Genomic DNA, 18,774 nt, shown 5'->3' with positions numbered 1-18,774 from the left:
TTTTTCTAATATTTTTTCTAATATCAGTGGGAAGATATATAAATAGAAATATATACAGGTTGCCCAGGAGGTTGTGGGTGTCCCAACCCTGGCAGTATTCAAAGCCAGGCTGGATAAGCCTTGAGCAACCTGGTTTAGAGTGAGGTGTCTCTGCACGTGTCAGGGGAGTTGGGACTGGATGATCTTTAAGGTCCATCCAATCCCTTAATATTTTATTATGATAGAATATTTATTATATAATAAGACTAAAATCCTATAATAATATTTTATTATTAATAAACCCCAATGATTCTATCAATTGTGAAACCTGCTCTATTCCTTCTGATGGAAGGAATCTTTTCTTCTTTCCCATCTATCCACAACTTGAAAAAACTTTTGGTAAAATCTATTCATATGTATTTGAGTTTGGAGTAGATGATGGTGTTCTTTTCCTAAGATAAAAGTGACAGAATCTTCTTTGCTTGTGATCCTATCAGAATGCTGACCAAACAGATCAGCTTGCTTGGGCATAATGTGGCACAGTGAAGTCTTAATAAGTCATTACTAAGAATGTTGAGATTAGATGTTAAAAATTGCAGTATTTTAAAAAAGCAAATCAGTGAATTTAGAAGTTAACTTTGTGCTTTGTGGCATGCAACTTTTTTTTTTTTTTTGTACCACATAAGAAACAAATGATAATTTAAACAGTAGGTAAGCTTATGTAATAAAGTTCCTACCAGAAGGTCAGTTCACTGTCAGCAGGACTTCACCTACTGGCCAATATTTCAGCCAGTGTCCACCAGTGTTATTCCAGGCAATTCTACCAGACTACTCTAGTTCACACATTCCTAGGAACTCAACAACTGCACATGAGCCTGCAATCATGGCTAGGCAATCTTGATGACTGGAGGGTTTCTTACTCATCAGGATGATCACTGAGTCATCCTGAAATATTCCAGGAAAGTATCTCTGGCATCTGAGATCTCCTCTTTTCTCCTCCTTGTCCAGTATTGATCCTACTGAGGCTGGCTGAAGCTTTGCTTGCTCTTCTGTTGAGGCCCTGCCTTGGGGGGCTTGCTGGGGAGGCTGTGTCACTGCTACTCAGCAGAAAAGAGATATTGCCATTTTTTGAATCACTCCACACTGGGTGCAGTTATTTTGCAATTGCATCCTTACATCCATCTCTTCTGTTCAAGTGAGTGAGCACCACTGTGAAAAACTTTTCTTCTGAGCTTCCTCGCATTTTAAATTTATGCCCAAAATCTTCATTGAGAAAGCAGTTTGGTGTTTCCACACAGAAATAAAACCCATTCATTTTTATGAGGGTGATGTACAAGGCTAAATAAAAATAACCTTAATGAGGCACTTCAGAGTGAAATGAACTTGGGGTAATTCAAAACAGTAATCTACAAAATGCTGACCTACAGAGGACCTGCCCTTCTGCTGCACCTTGGGACACAAATTAAGTTGGACAGTATTGGGTTTGGTAGCACCCATCTCACTGCATCATTACAAAGTCCTTTACAAGCCACCTCTGTTACCACGTCAGGTTCAGCATTTCTCTTGTCATACATTCCTTGCTGACTATGCCCAAGGGAAGGTGTGCACTCTTGTGCACCCCAGGATGCCAAAAGGGAAGCAAATTTCCCACCTGGTCACTCAGGTTTGCCTCACATGTCTGCAGGGAGACTTGAACTTCATCTGGTGAGCTCGGAGTGACTGACAGAGCATCTTTATTCAGTGGCAGGTCTGAGCCTCTCACCATAATCACTGACCTGCTTCTCCCCTCCCCATCCAAGAAGTGAACACACATGATGTATGTTTTAATGTAATACAGGGCTCCCCTCATTGCATCTCCTTCATTCGACAGCTTCTCCTATCTGGCACCAAAGCCTGATTAAATATTAACATGGGGTGGGTCCTATTATTTCCTGACTTCCAAGAATCCATTGGTAAATTGAGATCTAGCTGCTAAAAATTTCTGACACAACATAATTTGTATTGAACCCCTTTCCATGCCAGAGTGCCAGTGTTAATAAATCAGGCTGTTCACATTGAATAAATCTATTTAAATACTTATAAAATATTAAAGATGCATTTGGGAAAAGCCTCTAAGGTGATTGTTGCACCCATGCACCTCACGGTAACTAATTTATTAAAGAGTTTGCAAACCTGGGAAGGAAGGGAAAAGAAAAATGGTTTCATAAACCAAGAGCAGAAGCCAATTTTTCAGCTCAGATGATGAAAGGAAGCATGCATTTCTAATCAAAAAGACAGATACGCCTTTTCTCTCCCACCATTCCCTCAACAGCAAAGTGCCTTTTCATCATCAACAACACTCCATTCCTAATGTCTGCTGAGGCCTTTCTGCACCTTCTCCATACACTAGTAATGTACACACAGCATCCCTTTGAAACAAGAGCCCATTAGCCGTGGCAGACTACCTTTTCACATGAAGTCCTTCCGTTGGTAGTCATCAGCAGAGTGCTAAATCATCCCAACTGGGCATGCTCACATCATGGCAGTGGGATAAACACGTATTTAGAGCCACAGAACGAAAATTGCTTTTCTACCTTTCTTGAAGGTTGGTTTTTGGTTGGTTGTTTTTTTTGGTTTTTTTTTTGGGGGGGAAGGTCATAAACTACACAGAGAACATCGAGCTCTCCTCTCTCACCCCCTTCTCCCCTTCCTTAAATACAGATTTTTTAACAAATCCACTTTTGCTTACAGGCAGGTCATCTGTAATTTTAGACCTTCAACCACCAGCCAGTCCCCTTTAAAGATTACACAGTAAATGTGACCATAAATTTGCCCCACAATAAGAAACAAGTTGGAGCATGCCCTGCAAGAGGGATTTATGTGATTGTTTTCCTTCCAGTGGGTGTGGTGAAGGGATATAGAAACTGTCAGCAAGAGCAGCAAGCGGGGTGATACTTCACAATAGCTACCTGAGTAATGCAAGAGAGATTAAGCCTAAATTGAGGACTGCCATTTCAGAGGACAATTAATTTTCAGGCTGTTGTAAAAGCTCTGTTGACATTTCTCAGCAGAGATTTTGCTTCTCAGTGAAGGTTTAAAGAGCTTTATTCAATAGAGGCTGTGGTGCTGCTGCCTTTCTTTGGGCTAGGTCTAAGGGGTTTCCCCCTAGAAAAGCTCATTTCTCTGACATGCAAGTAAGCTTCTGTGCATTTTGTCAATGCTGACTTCTAAATCTTCACCTGAGAGCCCACCTCAGACTCTCAGTACCTGCCTTTCCATAAGTGCCTGATTTGGTATCCTGGCACAGTTGGGTAGACCAAAAAATGAAACAACCAAACAATAAGCAGCAGCCTCTGACCCTATTTGGGCAAGGGTCTGCTTGTATGACCCTTTTTCTACACCCTTTCTTCTTAACCTCAGCAAGCATCTAGGAGCACAAAAGACTATACCTATGCATGGAACTCTTAAACTCCAACTATGCCATATGTGAACAAAATGTTTTTCTGCATGCTCAAGCCATCCTCCAAGCCAGTAACAAATTTTACCACAAACCATAATAGATGACTGTTCCAGGTCCACAAAGAGAAACCCTGGCCCCTGTTTATCAATAATGCCAGAATTCCTTTTTTGTTTTGGTGACATAGTATCCCATTCAAGCTCTAGGACAACAGATTAAGATCCCCTAAAATTATTTGACCAGCATGGCCTGAGACATGTTCTTTCAAGAAGGTACCTAAAGGGAACTGCCTAAGCAAGCTGCTGGACATCTCAGTGAATCCAGAGACAAGAAATGAGGGAGCTAAATTCTGGAAAAAGTCTTCTGCTACAGTGAGGCCAGTAGGAAATTCCAGATCATGGTACCTGGGTACACATCCCCATTGGAAGTGGTTTGCCTCACCGCTGGGTTCAATTTATTACCAGTGACAAATTGCCTGTCAAGACACAGCTGCTTTGTAGGAATATACAATTGTTTGTGTACAGAGACCGAAGGATGAAAGGGTTAATTATCCAACAAACTCAGGCAGAAGGAGAAAAAAGTTTAAAGCCCAGGGAGGTTATCGTTGCCTTTTGCACAGGCTGGTTTTAATCACTTTCTTGTACCTCTCCCTGACTTCATTTATCAAACCTTCACATAAAAGTTGCAAAGTGAGGTTATTCAGCGGATACCTCCATTCATCTCGGATGATTGACCAGCGTGGTTTGCAGTACAAGCCAACCTGGGTGATGGCATTCCTCTTGTTTTCATTGCACAGCCTGCTTTCATTTTATGCTGTAATTCTGTTTGCACAAAACCATAACCAAGCAGGCTGCAGATCCCAGGTTCCAGATTTATTTACAAACACCCTTGACCAGCCCCCTCTGCCTTCTCCTGTTATCTGCTTTATTCTGCTTTGGATCTTACCGCCAGGAGCCTGGGGTGGATTAGCACAAGATAGGAACTAGATCCAATCTAACCAAGGGATGTAATCAACCCGTGCTTCCACCCCCCTCCTCCCCCTCCTCAGCATAAATCCAGGTCCTGCTTACACACAACCATTCCATGGGAAATGCTGTTTGATATTTTGTGACTTTGCAGGAGTGGTGTCGACCTCAGGCAGGTAACAGAAGTGCTGGTCTAATTTGACAGAAGTAGGTAAGCTGCTGTACCAGGCAATTCAGGAGATGAGTGAAGAGGCCATGTATCTTTTGAGGCTTTTGAGGATCACCATCTCTACACCTCCACCAGATGGGCTGTCAAGGTGGATGAGGCAAATTATAGATACTTTTATCAATCAAGGTGAGTAGATATGAGTGAACTGCAAGAAGAGAGCAACTGGTCTAACCCTCTCTGTATTAATGCAAATAAGACCAAGTTGGAATTTCATCCTCTGGTAAGGCTTCAAAGCTGATCACAAGGAAAAATGTGATAAAAACCTTTTTCCTGCCTTTTGTGGGAATAAAACCACCAGAATCTGGTTCCTGCTGATTACTAAACAGCTGATTCACATATAATACAAAGGCTTGGGGGTTTTTGTGCAGCTCAGGAACTTCAGCTGGGGTAAATCAGCATATTGATGGCACCGAGTCAGTTCACACCACTCCATTTCAAAACTTGAAACAAATATTTCTGTGTACTTCCTTTGGAAAATGTACATCTAGTGAGAAAAATCCAGCCAGTGATTATGCAGAGCTCCTGTCGGCACTGTTCATCTGCAGTCACTTTCCAGGCAAAAAGCCTTTCAGATAAAAGTAACATTTCCATCCAAACAACCTGGACCAGTTTGGGTAAAAAAGAGGAAGGGCAATGGTGCAGAATAGCCGACCAAGTCTTTGTTCTATTTAAAACATTCCAATAAGTTTTCAACCACAGAATATGGCAACAGAACTGATCACAGGGGAAAATGCAATTAAAATACCTTCCTGCATTTTGCAGCCGCAAAATCATTGGCAAATCACTGTAATCTGGCTTTGCTGGAGTGGAGGGCATGAGTCAATGCACCAGGAAAGAGTTTCACCTAAGTACTTTTCAAGTTAATAACCTTGCTTAGGGACAGTTCAGGGCCATTTATACATTCCCTCACAGACACTGGGATCCACGAGTGACTTCTCTTGTTCTTTGCTTCTACTGTGGTGCTGAAACCTTGAAGAGACTCAGTTCAGTGACTGTGTCTGTCAGTTCAGGTACAGCAGACAATAAAATTGAAGCTTCAGGTTGATAGAGGTTCTGCCATCATTTTTTTACCTTTAGGTTTTTTTGTGTCTCTTAGTAGAAGAACGGTTTTGTAGACTGGAAATTAACTTTGAGCAAGAACAGCAAGGAAATCCATCCAGCCTGAAGCAAGCAGAGCCTTCAGGCAAGTGTTTGTGGGCTTTCCTTAGAAGGGCTCCCTGGACACATCAAGGGAGTTCATTAGTGGTGATTTGTGTATCACTGCTGCTATCTCGTTGATAGCACACTTGTCTTCTATCTTCTTTGTCTGAGTCCAATTCAAACTGGAATTCAGACAGAAGTAATAACCACAGAGGGATTCTCATTCATTTTTTCATCTCCTTCCAAATTCCTTGCTTGCAAAGGTAGTTCTCAGATCGCACCTTTGACAAAAGGCTTTACAATTGCTTGTGCCTGGACTGGGATCAGTCTTCCTGAGAATATTTGTTCTTTTTCCTGTGTGTGTTTATGTCTCTGTGTGTGTATTGAAGCTGAATATTAAGATTAAAAGGGTTTTGGTTCTTTCTCATCAAAGAGCTGAAAACCACCTGAACACTCAGTGACCTTTTAGATGATACTTTGGAGAGTCTAAAATCTTGGACCAAGCAAGGGGCCAAGACCATGGATGTTAATAGCATTAGATGCTGAGAAAGCCCCTGATGGGGTGGAGTGGAATTATTTGATGATAGTTTTAATACAATTATGAATCGGAATAACTTTTGCAGGCAGATTTCTTTCTCTATGTGACCAATAGCAGATGTCAGGATTAATGTAGACAAGTGCAAAGTTTTGTTCTTTTCTGGAAATATTTATCACAGGCATATTTTGTCTAAGAGCTAATTAACAGGTTTTTAGCAGGAAGATTACTAAGGTTGCCATCCTGCTGACATGATCGTACCTCATTATTACAAATGTAAATTGAAACTTTACTTTCCTGAATAGATGAGAAGAAGGTTTTGCTGAGTAGTGTATGAGACAATAAATGTTGGGACAGAACAGTAATGAAGAAATGGATGCATCAAATTAAAACTTGGCAAGAAAAAAAAATTGGGTTTTTTTCCCTCTAAATTTTTGAAAGACACATTCTCCAGATGTAAGGAAATGAATCATTAGAGAGTAAACCTGACATTATCCCTGTGTTGAATTTGAGGAATGAAGCAGGATTCATTCAGGGCTGCTTTTTCTTTGAGGATGGCAAAGATTAGCTGATTTATGTGAGAATTTTCAAGAGATTTTTTTTCCCCCTAAGATTTCACAGATTCCCTTGTTCCAGGATAAAACCCAAGTTTTGCGGGCTTTTTCTTTTGTTTTCTTTTCTTTTTCCATTAAGTGGCATTATAAATCAAAACTTCTAGAAGATATTTCAAAAATTCAGAAGTCTGTCAGTTCATCATTTTAATCTGTGTAACCTCTTTGCTGCTTGTTTCAGTGCATTAGCCCATTCTATATCTCCTGCAATCAAAAAGGAAAAAAAAAAAGAGCCCTGTTTGAACTTTACCCTGTGATGTAATATTTCTTTGTTTGTACTCCAAAATTTTATAGGCCTTCCGTGCTATTGTGCCTTATTGAAAACTTATGCTTTATTTGCTGTTCATGATTATCTTTTCAATATTTCTGCTTCTTAAGATTCCTCATCCTCTTCAACATTTGTTTCAAATGATTTATTTTCTGCAAAGGTATGCACTTGCATACATGCCTTTTTGTAGGCAACTGGCATAGTGCTATTATCTATTAATTTTTGTAATACTCTTGGTCTCTCTCATGAGCTGTCTGTTATCCAAGAGAGATGTTCACAAAGTATATTAGTTGAGAGTCTGCAGATCTCAAATGTTTGGCATGCATGGATGATACAAAAAAGGTTTAAAAACAGGAGAAGGTGGGATTGAACTTTCATTAGCTTGAGAAAGAGTAAAAATTAATAAATGGATGAGGAAGACAATCTGTTCTAAACACATATGATACTCTGCTAAAGTCAATCCTAAAACACAAGGCTGCTGTATTTTTAATGCACTTGCAAAGTTTCATCTGCAAATTTCATTAATATACTCCTGTAGATCCAGGATGGCTTCTCCTCAGGAGTCTCTACTTTCTGGACCATAAAGTTGTCTTCACTATAATTTAGGAACCTCTGCGATGATGCATGTTCAGCTGTATTTGTTACTCAACAGATGTCTGGGTAGTTAAATTCCTTCATGAGCCTTTATCAGTACTTCTATTCTGGGATTCCCAACTGGTTCAAGATGTATCTCACCCAGCCAGCAGTGCTGCTCAGAGATCAATATGTACAGCTTGGGTCAGGCTGTGGATCTGGAGGGTCTGCTTGCCCTGACCACCACCAGTCTGGCTGCTCAACTTGGCCATGTGGGTCTGGAGTCAACGCCTTGCTGGTTCCTGCTGGACAAGGACTGACTTACAGGGCAGCTGGGGATAGGTCCCACGTTCATAATTCTTGAGCCCATCTGCTGCACTAACTGTCACTGCTCTTCCTGTGGGGCTCTGCCTGGGCTTGCAGCTCGCCCATAAATTTTGCCAACACCTGCTGCTCTCGCTATTCCTCCCTATATTATATCTGCAACAGAAGCTCCAAGCCAGGCGCTGCTCGCACTTCATTCAGGCAGCCACCTCCCCGGCAGAACGCGCCGACTCCCAAGCTGCCCCTCGGAGCCGTTTGGTTCCAATCAAACAGGCGTGATAACGAGTTAACAGTGCTGAGAGGGAACATCTCTTCAGACCTACCCCAGGTTCTCCAGCCGTCCCAGCCACTCTTCCCACTCCCCAGGTCATCTCCTGTCTTGGAGAACCACTTGTCCCTGCCTTGGCCACTGAGCTCAGCAGGATGTGTTTAACCTTCTGCCAGAAGGAGCAACACCCAACAGCAGGGTGGGCAAGTTTTAGGCAAATGACACCAGCCTGCTCTGTTCCCTCAGGCTACCTCCTTGCACTACATCCTAAGGAGCTTTCCCTAGAGCTGTTTAAAGAATAAGATAATAACCTGATTTGCAAATAGGGATGCTTAATCTGGATCACTATGATTCACAGATTCATAATATTAGTTATTAATGAATATTCAGCCTACTGCTGGGTATTTGTGGAAATGCTCCCAAGCCCTCAGAGTTTAAAGAATTTTAGCCTGAATTATATTCACCAAGGAGTTTAAATGTTGCCATTCAGCCATCTAGAAGTATTTGTCATTCGGACATCAGAAAAGACCGCAGCCACTTTTTAGTTTTCTGGGCAATCAGAAATGAATAAACACAGTCAAAATAAATGGTTTATTTTGAGTAATGAAAAGCATTACTCAAATGCTTTTGAGTTCTCCTTCTGCATTGGTCATGTATGCATTAAATTTACAGGTGTCAGAATTGGTTTACAAAATGTTATTTATCACAATGAGGATTATATTTCCACCTCCCACCAAAGGCATAAAGAAACTCTGCTATGATTTCAGCTAGTCCTGCCCTGCACCCACTGGCAAAGCTGTTCCTCTGTCATGGCCAATTGTGACTGTATTATAAGCAGTTTTTACTTTGTCTGAAGCCAAAGTGCTTCCTTGTCCTGATGAAAATGGGCAAGAAAGGAAGGAGGTGAGATAGCACAATTTAAATACCAGCTCAGGGGTTTTTGCTCCCCTGTTAATTTTTCTTCACAGTCAGATTATGCTGATAAAAGGCAGGGATTGGCTTCAGGACACTACTCGCCATTTAAGAAAAAAATAAAGTGCAACCAAAACCCATTGCTTCTTCCTTTTCAACAACTGAATTGATCTCCTTTGCCTACATCCCTCACCAAGAATCTGACTTCTTCTGGCTAGCCAGCAAACATAAAGTAAAACACCTGTTTACCAGACACAGAGCTATGTGTCTGCCATTGCCGATCCATCTGTGGAACATAAACATAACTTTCACCAGCTGCTTCTTTTAGCATGGGCTGGTAATGGAAGCCATTATAGAGCATATCAACAACATACTTTCCTAATAATCATGGGCCAGAGCATCACAGGGTGTAAATTGGCAGAGCCTCACAGAAGCTGATACTGATTTACACCATCAGAGGATCTCACCCCACTGTGTTTGTTTTCTTCACACTCTTCTCCTTTTAGCACCCTTATTTTCCTAGTTTCCAGTTTGTTTCTGTTTCTTTTTTTTTCCCCCCCCCATTATATTTTACTAATGAGGCAACATGTTGTGAAACAATTCCTGGGCCAGGCTCAAGCAGTAATGGATAATTACCTTGGGTAAATACAGCTTCAGTATTAATGACTCTAAGAAAACCTCTGAAGATTCAGAGGTGTTATACTGCAAAGACTCCAACTGGATTTGGGCCAAATGCCCCATTCATATAAACATGCTCAACTCTATTGATTTCAGGAGAATTATACCTGCTTTTGTTTGTGCAAATCTGCTGAAGGTGATTCACAAAAGCATGCCCAACCACGTCCACTCTCTTTAAATTTAAATTGAGCTTGGAATCTCACAGTGCAAACAGCAGATCCCTTTTTGTCTCGCATGAAGGCTAGTGTGTTATGACTATAATTAAATTGCTGATAGATCCCCTTATCGCTCAGGCTACCCTAGGATGCAGTAATGAGGCTCTGCTCTTGACAAACATCATCATACCTCTCTCCTTGTGTCACATCTGTTAGGCAGGTCAGGATCTTGATGGTGACCCAAGACAACATTCATCCTATGACCAGGCTGTTCATTTTCCTTTCAGTGGGAAGGGCAGAAACGCCTCAGGACTTTTTGAATCTTCATTTCCCAGTCAGAAGACAACCTGAAACTCAGAAATGAAATTCCATTAGTACGTGAAGCTGTAAAATGGAAAAACTTGTACATCTTTAGAGATGTCAAATATGGGGATGCCCATCTTGTTGAGTTCAGCCCACAAATGTTAGCAGTCCCTGAGACTTATCCATTGGAATTCACTTTCCTCTTAGTAATTTTGTAACATACACCGAGCAGTGCTTTCCAGGACTCCTGCAATTGCAAAAAATCAATGCTTACCTCTAATATATTCCGACTTAAAGTATGCAACCTTATTTAAAATGCACTGCTAGAGCACATATTTTCATGTATCGTTATGTCTAAATGCATGATAACCAGGTTGAAAATCAAATTAGCTGTGTTAAGGTGAATATTACAATGTGACTACTACCTGCTGTGCCATGAATGAATCTTGTAAACACAATCAAATCTCTTTCCTTCTCTCCCTCACACACAGAGACACATGCATGCCCTTGCACAAGAAAAGAGCTTCTTCACCTTCTGCCATCATATTGTCACAGCAGCTCATGTTTATTGTGAATGACATCTTCAGCTACAACTCAGCATGAGCTCTGGTATGCTGGAGTTGAACATCCCTACCAGGAAAATCAGCAGTGACATTAAAGTTGTTTCATGAATAATGAAAAAATAAATATCACATTTACTGTAGGTACACAAAATGCTTTGTTTAACTAAAAGCTTTTGCAGAGAAATTCCAGGTCTCTGAGGGTAGATACTATTTTATTAACTGTGGGTGAAGAACTTAGATGGAGCTGTTTTCATTATATTCATAATTTTCTCAATTATACTAATGAGAGAGCGTGTGATGAGTACTATTAGCAGGATACAGATTTCTCTTTAGAAAACTCTAAACTCTTAGAAAATCACAAAACAGCAAATCCTCAGTGCTGGCAGCTGTGAGTCTTTCAGCCACTAACACTCTGTATAAGGAGGTTTACATGTGTTTCCCAAGTCCAAATTTGTGTTACAACAGTTTTAATCATTTGTGGGGGCAAAAAAGCTTCAGAGACAGTAATGCAATTACATAAGTGTATAATGCAAAAGAGAATTCAGTTTTCTCAATGCCATACAAGGCAAGCTTATTCCCAGACCCCAGCAAAAGACACTCAAAACACGACTGCACCGTGTCCAGAGTTTTGCTGGCTGCAGCAGTGTGTGCTTCTGCCAGCCCTCAGAAACTTCATAATCCCAAATTTCAGGGAGAAGAGACAAGCCTACTTTGAATTATGGGGTTAGGGTGACCAGAGTTTTATAAAAATGTTGTTTGCAGTGGAAATGCTATATTTTGTCTTATTAAGGACTGAGCAAACACACTTTTTACACAGCAGTAATGTGTCAGGCAAATGGGAAAATTTTCAATGATTTCAGGCTTTGTGCTAGACTGAAACTTGTGATCCTAAAATGTAACATCTTTTAATGAAATGCAAATATGCTTGGTTCCAGAAGTGGAAAACAGTCTCACTAAAAACCCTCTGAGAAAAAAAAAAAGGGCTGTCGTTCCCCATTCTTTGGAATGTTTTATCCATATTCATAGCAAGAACTCTTAGAAATGTTCCCAAGTGCCAAAAAGTATGAAAACTAATACCAAACACATTGTGAATATTAGTTATGAAAGTATCAGCTGGTGAACTATTAGTTCTAAACATCAGCATGGAAATACTTATTCTCAATAGAATTTTCTGAATGGCAATATGGCAATCATAAATAATCAGCTTTGTAAAAGTACAGGCTTAAAGTCAGTGATTTAAAAGACCCATCTTCTCTCTCAAGGAGGGTGAATAGATTTGGTTTCTACCTTTCACTGTAGTGAAAGTGAAAGGCACAAAAATGGTCTTTTCCATAAACCTAGGACATCAATTTTTTATATCAAGTAGTATATTTTATGACTTCTTTCTTTGTGAGTTCAAGTTGCCTGTATTTCCTATTCAGAGAGAAGTGCTCATTTCCTGTTTAAAAACACACATGTATTTACTCTTATTAATTTAACAACATTCTAAATGGCAGTAACAAAAAACAATAAACAGAAATAATCCACCTAATTGGTGCCTGTACACAAAGCCCCTACTCATTCTTATTCTTTGTCTTTAGGCAAGACGGAAAACTAAGAACATTTTTTTTCTTTTTGCCATGTGCCAGTGCTTGAAGCAGAAAAAAAAAAAGTTAAGTCTAAGCTATGTTACCTCTTTAGACTCCCACTACTGCCAGGTGGGCTTAAGCAGGTGGTTTAGAGCTTTTCCTTGCCAGCTGCAAGGATAAACCATAACCTGAGAGAGGGCCAACATTTAGATCTGACATGCAGGGAGAGGTGCAGCAGGTATCCTCTGACACACAGGCAAAAGAATTAAAAATAAGCAAATGTAGGAGCAAGAAAACCCCATGAACTAACGGGGAATGTGCCAGTCAATAGCAATGCAAGCTGTATTTCTAACTATTATACAAGAAAGGTAAAAGTATTCTAGTAGGTCACTTAGTTACTTCAACCAGATGGAATCCAAAATGTTCAGAAAATTAAAAATCCATTTATTCCTCCGAAGTTGCATTCCATCTGTTTTCAGACATTTATGGAATCTTTTTGCATACAGGATATGGCAACCACTGGTGCCTTGGAAATATTTCTCCCTCGTGCAGCTCACGGAAAGCCAGGCTGGATACAGACAGCACTGAAGAAAGCCCTTTCATTCAGGTGCTCTAGCTTATCTTCAAAATCTTAGAAACTAGTTTTGTTTTAAACAGAGGAATCATAAATATGGGCTATTATTATCCACAAAAATGCAACAGGAACTTTTAATCTTAAAAAAAGAGAACCAAAACAAAACCAAATCAGGCTATTCCTTGCTCTTTCCACCTTGAAAATTTTAACTTTCCTGCCAGTCTGTTTCTCATTTTCAGCTTGTGGAGACAATAAGAATGATTCAGATGCTATGAAGGAATGCAGCCTGGCATGTAGTGATCTCCACCCTGAAGATAAAAGTGACAAAATTACTGCAGGAGTTATGAGCTCTAGTCTTCATCAATCATTTTTCAAGAAATATTTTATTTCATTCAACTACATATTGCGCCTAGATCGAACTTGGGTATGGTCCCCTTCCTCCTCTCCTTGTTCTCAGCATCTTCAGCTTCACCAGATGGAAGGATATCATCTGGCATGCAGGCCAGGCCAAATTTTCTGTATATGACACAAACATCCACATTTCCTGTTTCCATAGGACCTTCTCTCCTTTGCAGTCAGTGGCTCATACAATAGAACAGTCAGAAGCAATCTGGGCCTCTGTGCAGAGAGTGTTTTATCCCCCAGAGAAGCTCACCCATAAGTACAGAGCTATATTCCTATTGTCAGGCAGTTCTATTTCAATTTCTCTCCTGATTATCCACACCTCACGTTAAATCACTCCCAACTTCTGTGTTAGAGCTGACTGCATCCTTTTGAGGTGAAAGACATTCAGCAGGTAACTGTGTCCCAGGATTGTTTCTTCCAGGGCAAAACCACACCAGATTTTGTGACCTTAAAGAGTCCTCCCATGCTACATCAAATGACCCTGGCACCATAAACACCCTTCATGACCAAGGCACAGATTACTTCTGACTATGAGAACAGGGGGAGGAACATGTCTTCTACTACCTACATCTGCATTTTGTTCCCCTCTCCAAATCACCACTGGCAGGTGACTGTCATGTGGAAAGACAAATCACTCAAAAATCCTGAGGCAGCAGATCAAAGAGCAGAGAACTGGCTTTTACGTATAAAACTTCATTTAAAAAAAATACTGAAAAAGTAAATCACAAATGGTGGATTATTTGTTTCAATCTTTGCATTTGTTTTTAATGTCACATCATGTCTCCACATTTTCTTCTACAACCCAAAGGCAGGAGAAAAAAAAAATTCTGTCTAAAGCTGTCACTAATAAAACCCCCCAAAAACAACCACACAAATTCACTGAGAGTATTACAAGACTCTGACTGAAAACTGGTATGAGTGACATCAAGTTCTGATATAACAAGCCTGTACTTTTCATCACTCCAAATTTGGAATCCACCAGGTTTGACTTTGGGGTTGAGGACCACATGCTAAAAGGCCACATTCAATCAGCAGCAGAAGCAGAGACTAGTTTTCCTCCTTTTTTGGGCAAATATTGTCCTTCACTTGCTGGGAAAGCTGACACTGAGAAGTGCTGCCCAAGATGGACAAAACACAAGTGGCCAAACAGCAGAACTGGAGAAAAGCTAATGGTGCACAAAGGGACTCAAGGAGCATCCTGAGAGTGCATCCACCCACGAGACAGGCACACATCTCCCCAGAATCACCTTCTGCCCACACACAAAATCCCTTCTCTCTCAGGAGTTCAAGTTTATTAAAGGTTTCCTTTGATTGCACAGAGGGACTTGGACCCACATCTCCTTATCAGCTAAAGCGCCTGCCCTGTTTTCCTTAGCTTCACCCATTCCCTGCTAAGTTTAGAAGAAAAGGCAACAGCTGTGGCTACTGACAGAGGAAGGTTGGCAGCTGCAAAACGGAGATGCTGCATTTCAGTATATAATTTTCTTTCCACAGTGTCTGTCCCTAACTTTCCTCTTTAAGAGGCACTTAAAATCCATGTGTCTGCCTCAATTATTGTTATTGTAGCTATGGAACAGAATGTGATGCTGATGAGGGCCTACCTGTCTAGTTAACTTCCCTTTCTGGATGCTTTCTTTCTTTGATTCATCATTGCTTGTGACACATGTATTGTCTAAACTGTGTTCAAGAACAAGTCTCTAATACATTCAATGGAGGAAGGTGAAAAAATCAGAAAAAGGTGTATCAGTGGCAAGCATAAATTTACATGCTAACTTTAAATGTTCTGTTTCTGAGAAATATCTTAAGCAGAGAGCATGGTTTCACTGCAAATGAAGTGCAACATTTTGAGCAAAATTAAGAATAAAATTTATTTTGCTTCCTTTGATTAGGAGAGCACTGACATTGCAGAAATGCTTTGTCTTTACGAACTCATCTAGAGATTCTGCGTTCTTTCAGCATTCAGTACATTATCAAATCATATCTGAAGCACTATGAATTCATGCCCCAGAGGGCAAGAACCCAAATTTAAAGTCATCATCATTCTGTGTATTTTCTGCTCAGTTGAAGGTTTTATGATACGGGCTGAATGTCTTTTCAGGACAATACTAAAAATAAGCTAATGCAATGGGGACTGGATTTATTGGATATGTACACTCACCTTCAGCTGATGCTCTCCCTAGGTCAGTTCTCATGTGATTGGCAAGGGATCGTGACAGCTTGTATCTTCCTATGAGAAACCTGTGCAGACACTGGTAATTAGAACTGCCACTCAGTCCTCCCTGACAACAGCTACTGCAGTGGCTCTGGGCCTCTGAACTAGCTACTGCCTCTGGAAAATCCTGTTTCCCAGTGTTTTCTCCTCCGTAGGCACACACCTAATTGCATGTAAACATTCTGTAATTTATTACGCGACACAAAAACATTGGTACCTTCAAGCTGAAAATACAGTGGTTGATAAATACCGAAAAACTACGATTCTAAAATGTCACTTACAATATTGTTCTCCAGCTGCTTTCCCTGACTGGTTGCTGAACTAAGGATACTTCCTAGGTAATGGAAAATCTGAGAAGGGTCTCAGTCTGTTTTTTAGGGAGCCTAATTCTTAGTCAAAGATATGAGTATTGAAGTTTGTAAGTCAGCACAGCTTTGGAAAAAAAATTCTCAATTTCAGATTGAAAATACCAGTGCATTTTCCCTGTGCTATTCTATCTCTAACAGTGAAAGAATAAAAAGGCTCAATTACCTATTAGTATATTTTTACCTATAATCAATTTGCTCACAAACTGTTAATAATTGCAACTAGCAAAGAAAAGAAAAAGAAAAAAAAAAGCAATGCAACAGCTCACAGCTGTTTTTGGAAGAGACTGTGCATAAGGGAACATGTTTGGAAAAATGTGCAAATTAAAATGAAGCTGAAAAATTTCCTCATACTAGGATATCTACAGAATGAAAGTTGGATCCTGTCCTCAGCTTTGCAATTTGGAGGTATGATTTCAGACACAGCTCCCTTGTCTGTGGAATGGGGCTGACAATAGAGCTGTACTTTCCATCTACAGTGCCCAGTTATTTAGATCTCGTCATGTTAAACAGCATCTTTTTATCCTGCAATTGGGAAAAAAGATCCAGAGTGAGGCAGGAAGGAATTGTTGAGATTCAGAGTTGAAAAGGCAGTGAAATCTAATCTCCAGACCATGGAAATCAGTGGAAATTGACTTCAAAACACTGTTGATTTCAGTGGTTTTGGGATCAAGGAGAACAAACCTTTGCACAAAGACAAGTCTGTTTTCCAGAGGAATGCTTAACTTCTTGATAGGAGCAGCCTGTCAGACAGCAGCAGGCTGTACCTTTGGGGCAGACTATGCCAAAGGCTCTACACAGTTCTAGGGTGTCCAGGAGCATCTCAGGGAAGGAATTTTCCCTCTTTCTCCCCACAGCCTCTTCAAAGCACCAAGGAGGGTGTTCTGGCATACCCGTGTGGTTAAGCAGAAAGCATTTGGCACCAGAGCAGGTGTGCAGATCCCCAAGGAGCAGGGAAGCCAGGCTGTGTGGGAACAGCTAGGCACAGGGGTGTGCTTCTACTTCCTACCCCTTCCCACTCCATTAGCATCCAGCCTGCCAGCTGTGGGAATTTCAGACATGTGCAGCATCACATCCAGAGCACTGAGTGGGTCACACTCTGAAGGCATTGAAACCACTACCATGCTAAGTTTATTTTCCCAGTAACAATCCAGCCCAAGAAGAGCACAGCACAATGTATTAAGCATCTTGATAAAGCTTTATGCAACCACTTTTTCAAAACCAACCCAGAAATGGCAGTGCTGTATTTTTAGACAGATAATTACATGAGTACTCCCATATATGTACTTCAAAATTAATCCAGTGGTGTAGCCATGCGACAGGTCAGAAAATACTGAGTGAAGAGCACCATTTCCTTTTTAGACTTTGATTATAGCATGGTATTTGGGTAATAGTTTGGCACAGTGCACAGGGAAGTGTCTATCCTTGTCCACAGACTCTTCCCCTTGAAGCATCTGTCCACCAGTAACACAACACAATCTTCACTTCTATCATAGTCAAAATATCTGTTCACTGCATTTAAAAGTCCCACTGACTTCAACACCAAACCCACTAAATTGTACTCCATTGACTGCATACAGATTTCAGAGGATGCAAATCCCAATGTGTTGATAGTGCCAAACTTATCCAAGATAACCCACTGGCCTCCTCTCAGAGGTGGTGTGGAAGAACAATGTTAAGATGTAAGCAACAAAGTATGCACTGGTAATGTGTGGGCAAATGCATTACAGAAATGTAATAGAAAGTAATCTCCAATCTCAGGCAACACAGGTGGAAGATGAAATCTAAAGGAAATCACATTTTGAGCACTGAAGTACGATTATGGAAGTCAAGTAATTAGAACTCTGCTCTTTTAGACAGCATGAAGCATCATTGTTCTTGAAAGCTCACAGTGTCCATAGTATTTCAGTTTTGAAACAAATAAGCTTTTGCTTATTCCAATCTGCCCCCACTCTTCACTACTGTATACTAATCTGTATACCACTTTTCCACATCCTAGCAGAACAGGTACCTTCTGAGAAAATGTTCTAGATTATTAAGGGCTGGATTTTTTTTTTTTAATGTAACAGTTTAGTTATTAACAGAGGCAAACAAAATTCCCCTTTTAGAGAAATTTGTGAACTGCTCCTTCTCAGAGCTGCTCCTTCCAATGACCAGTCTGTCCCAGCTCTAGCCTTTCCTACTCCCTGACAATGTGGTAAAGGAACAAGAAGAAGTGAGTACCCAAGAGGTACTAGCAGGCAATCTCTAATTACTTTGAGCCCATTTCTGTTCAGGTTTGAGTCGAGAAATCTCACTAACTTTGAGTAGTACCTGATTTCCTCTGGTACAGTGGTGAACATCAGCATCTCTTCTAGCAGGAGAAGGTCAAAATCATTCTGAAGGTCTACAAGACCCAAAGGACAATCCAGCTGGTACTCTGGGAATGCTCTTAGTTTACATAACATAGAGAGACAGCTAGAAAATTATTCTTGCTGAACCTGACTAAAAATACATGTGCAACATCATTAATGGAATCTATTTCCTCTCACTGAAAGGCAATTTAATAAATCATCCTTTGCCATAGTGCCACTAATTGCAATGGATTCTGAAAAAAAAAAATCCCAAATGATTTTTTTTAGAGAAGTCACACATCCTGAAGGTGCACTGCTGGCAAGCCCTCGAGTGTTTATAGTACAAGCCAAGCAATTTAAATAATCCCCAAGTTCATT

At 40.5% G+C, this 18,774-nt stretch overlaps 1 long non-coding RNA gene across 1 annotated transcript in view; it reads right to left on the bottom strand.

Annotated features, from left to right (window-relative positions):
* Positions 1–10,157: 10,157 nt before the first annotated feature.
* LOC146438984 (uncharacterized) overlaps positions 10,158–18,774 on the bottom strand; it is a 212,051-nt gene continuing 203,434 nt past the window's right edge. The window contains exon 3 of the long non-coding RNA XR_014851222.1: positions 10,158–10,420. This is a non-coding gene — a long non-coding RNA (uncharacterized LOC146438984). The remainder of the gene's footprint in view (positions 10,421–18,774) is intronic.

The sequence above is a fragment of the Lichenostomus cassidix genome, chromosome 3, assembly GCF_008360975.1.
Source record: "Lichenostomus cassidix isolate B80296 chromosome 3, HeHo_3.0, whole genome shotgun sequence".
Taxonomy (NCBI): Eukaryota; Metazoa; Chordata; class Aves; order Passeriformes; family Meliphagidae; genus Lichenostomus; species Lichenostomus cassidix.
Note: the sequence above shows the minus strand (reverse complement) of the source record. Positions and strands in the feature narration are given on the sequence as shown.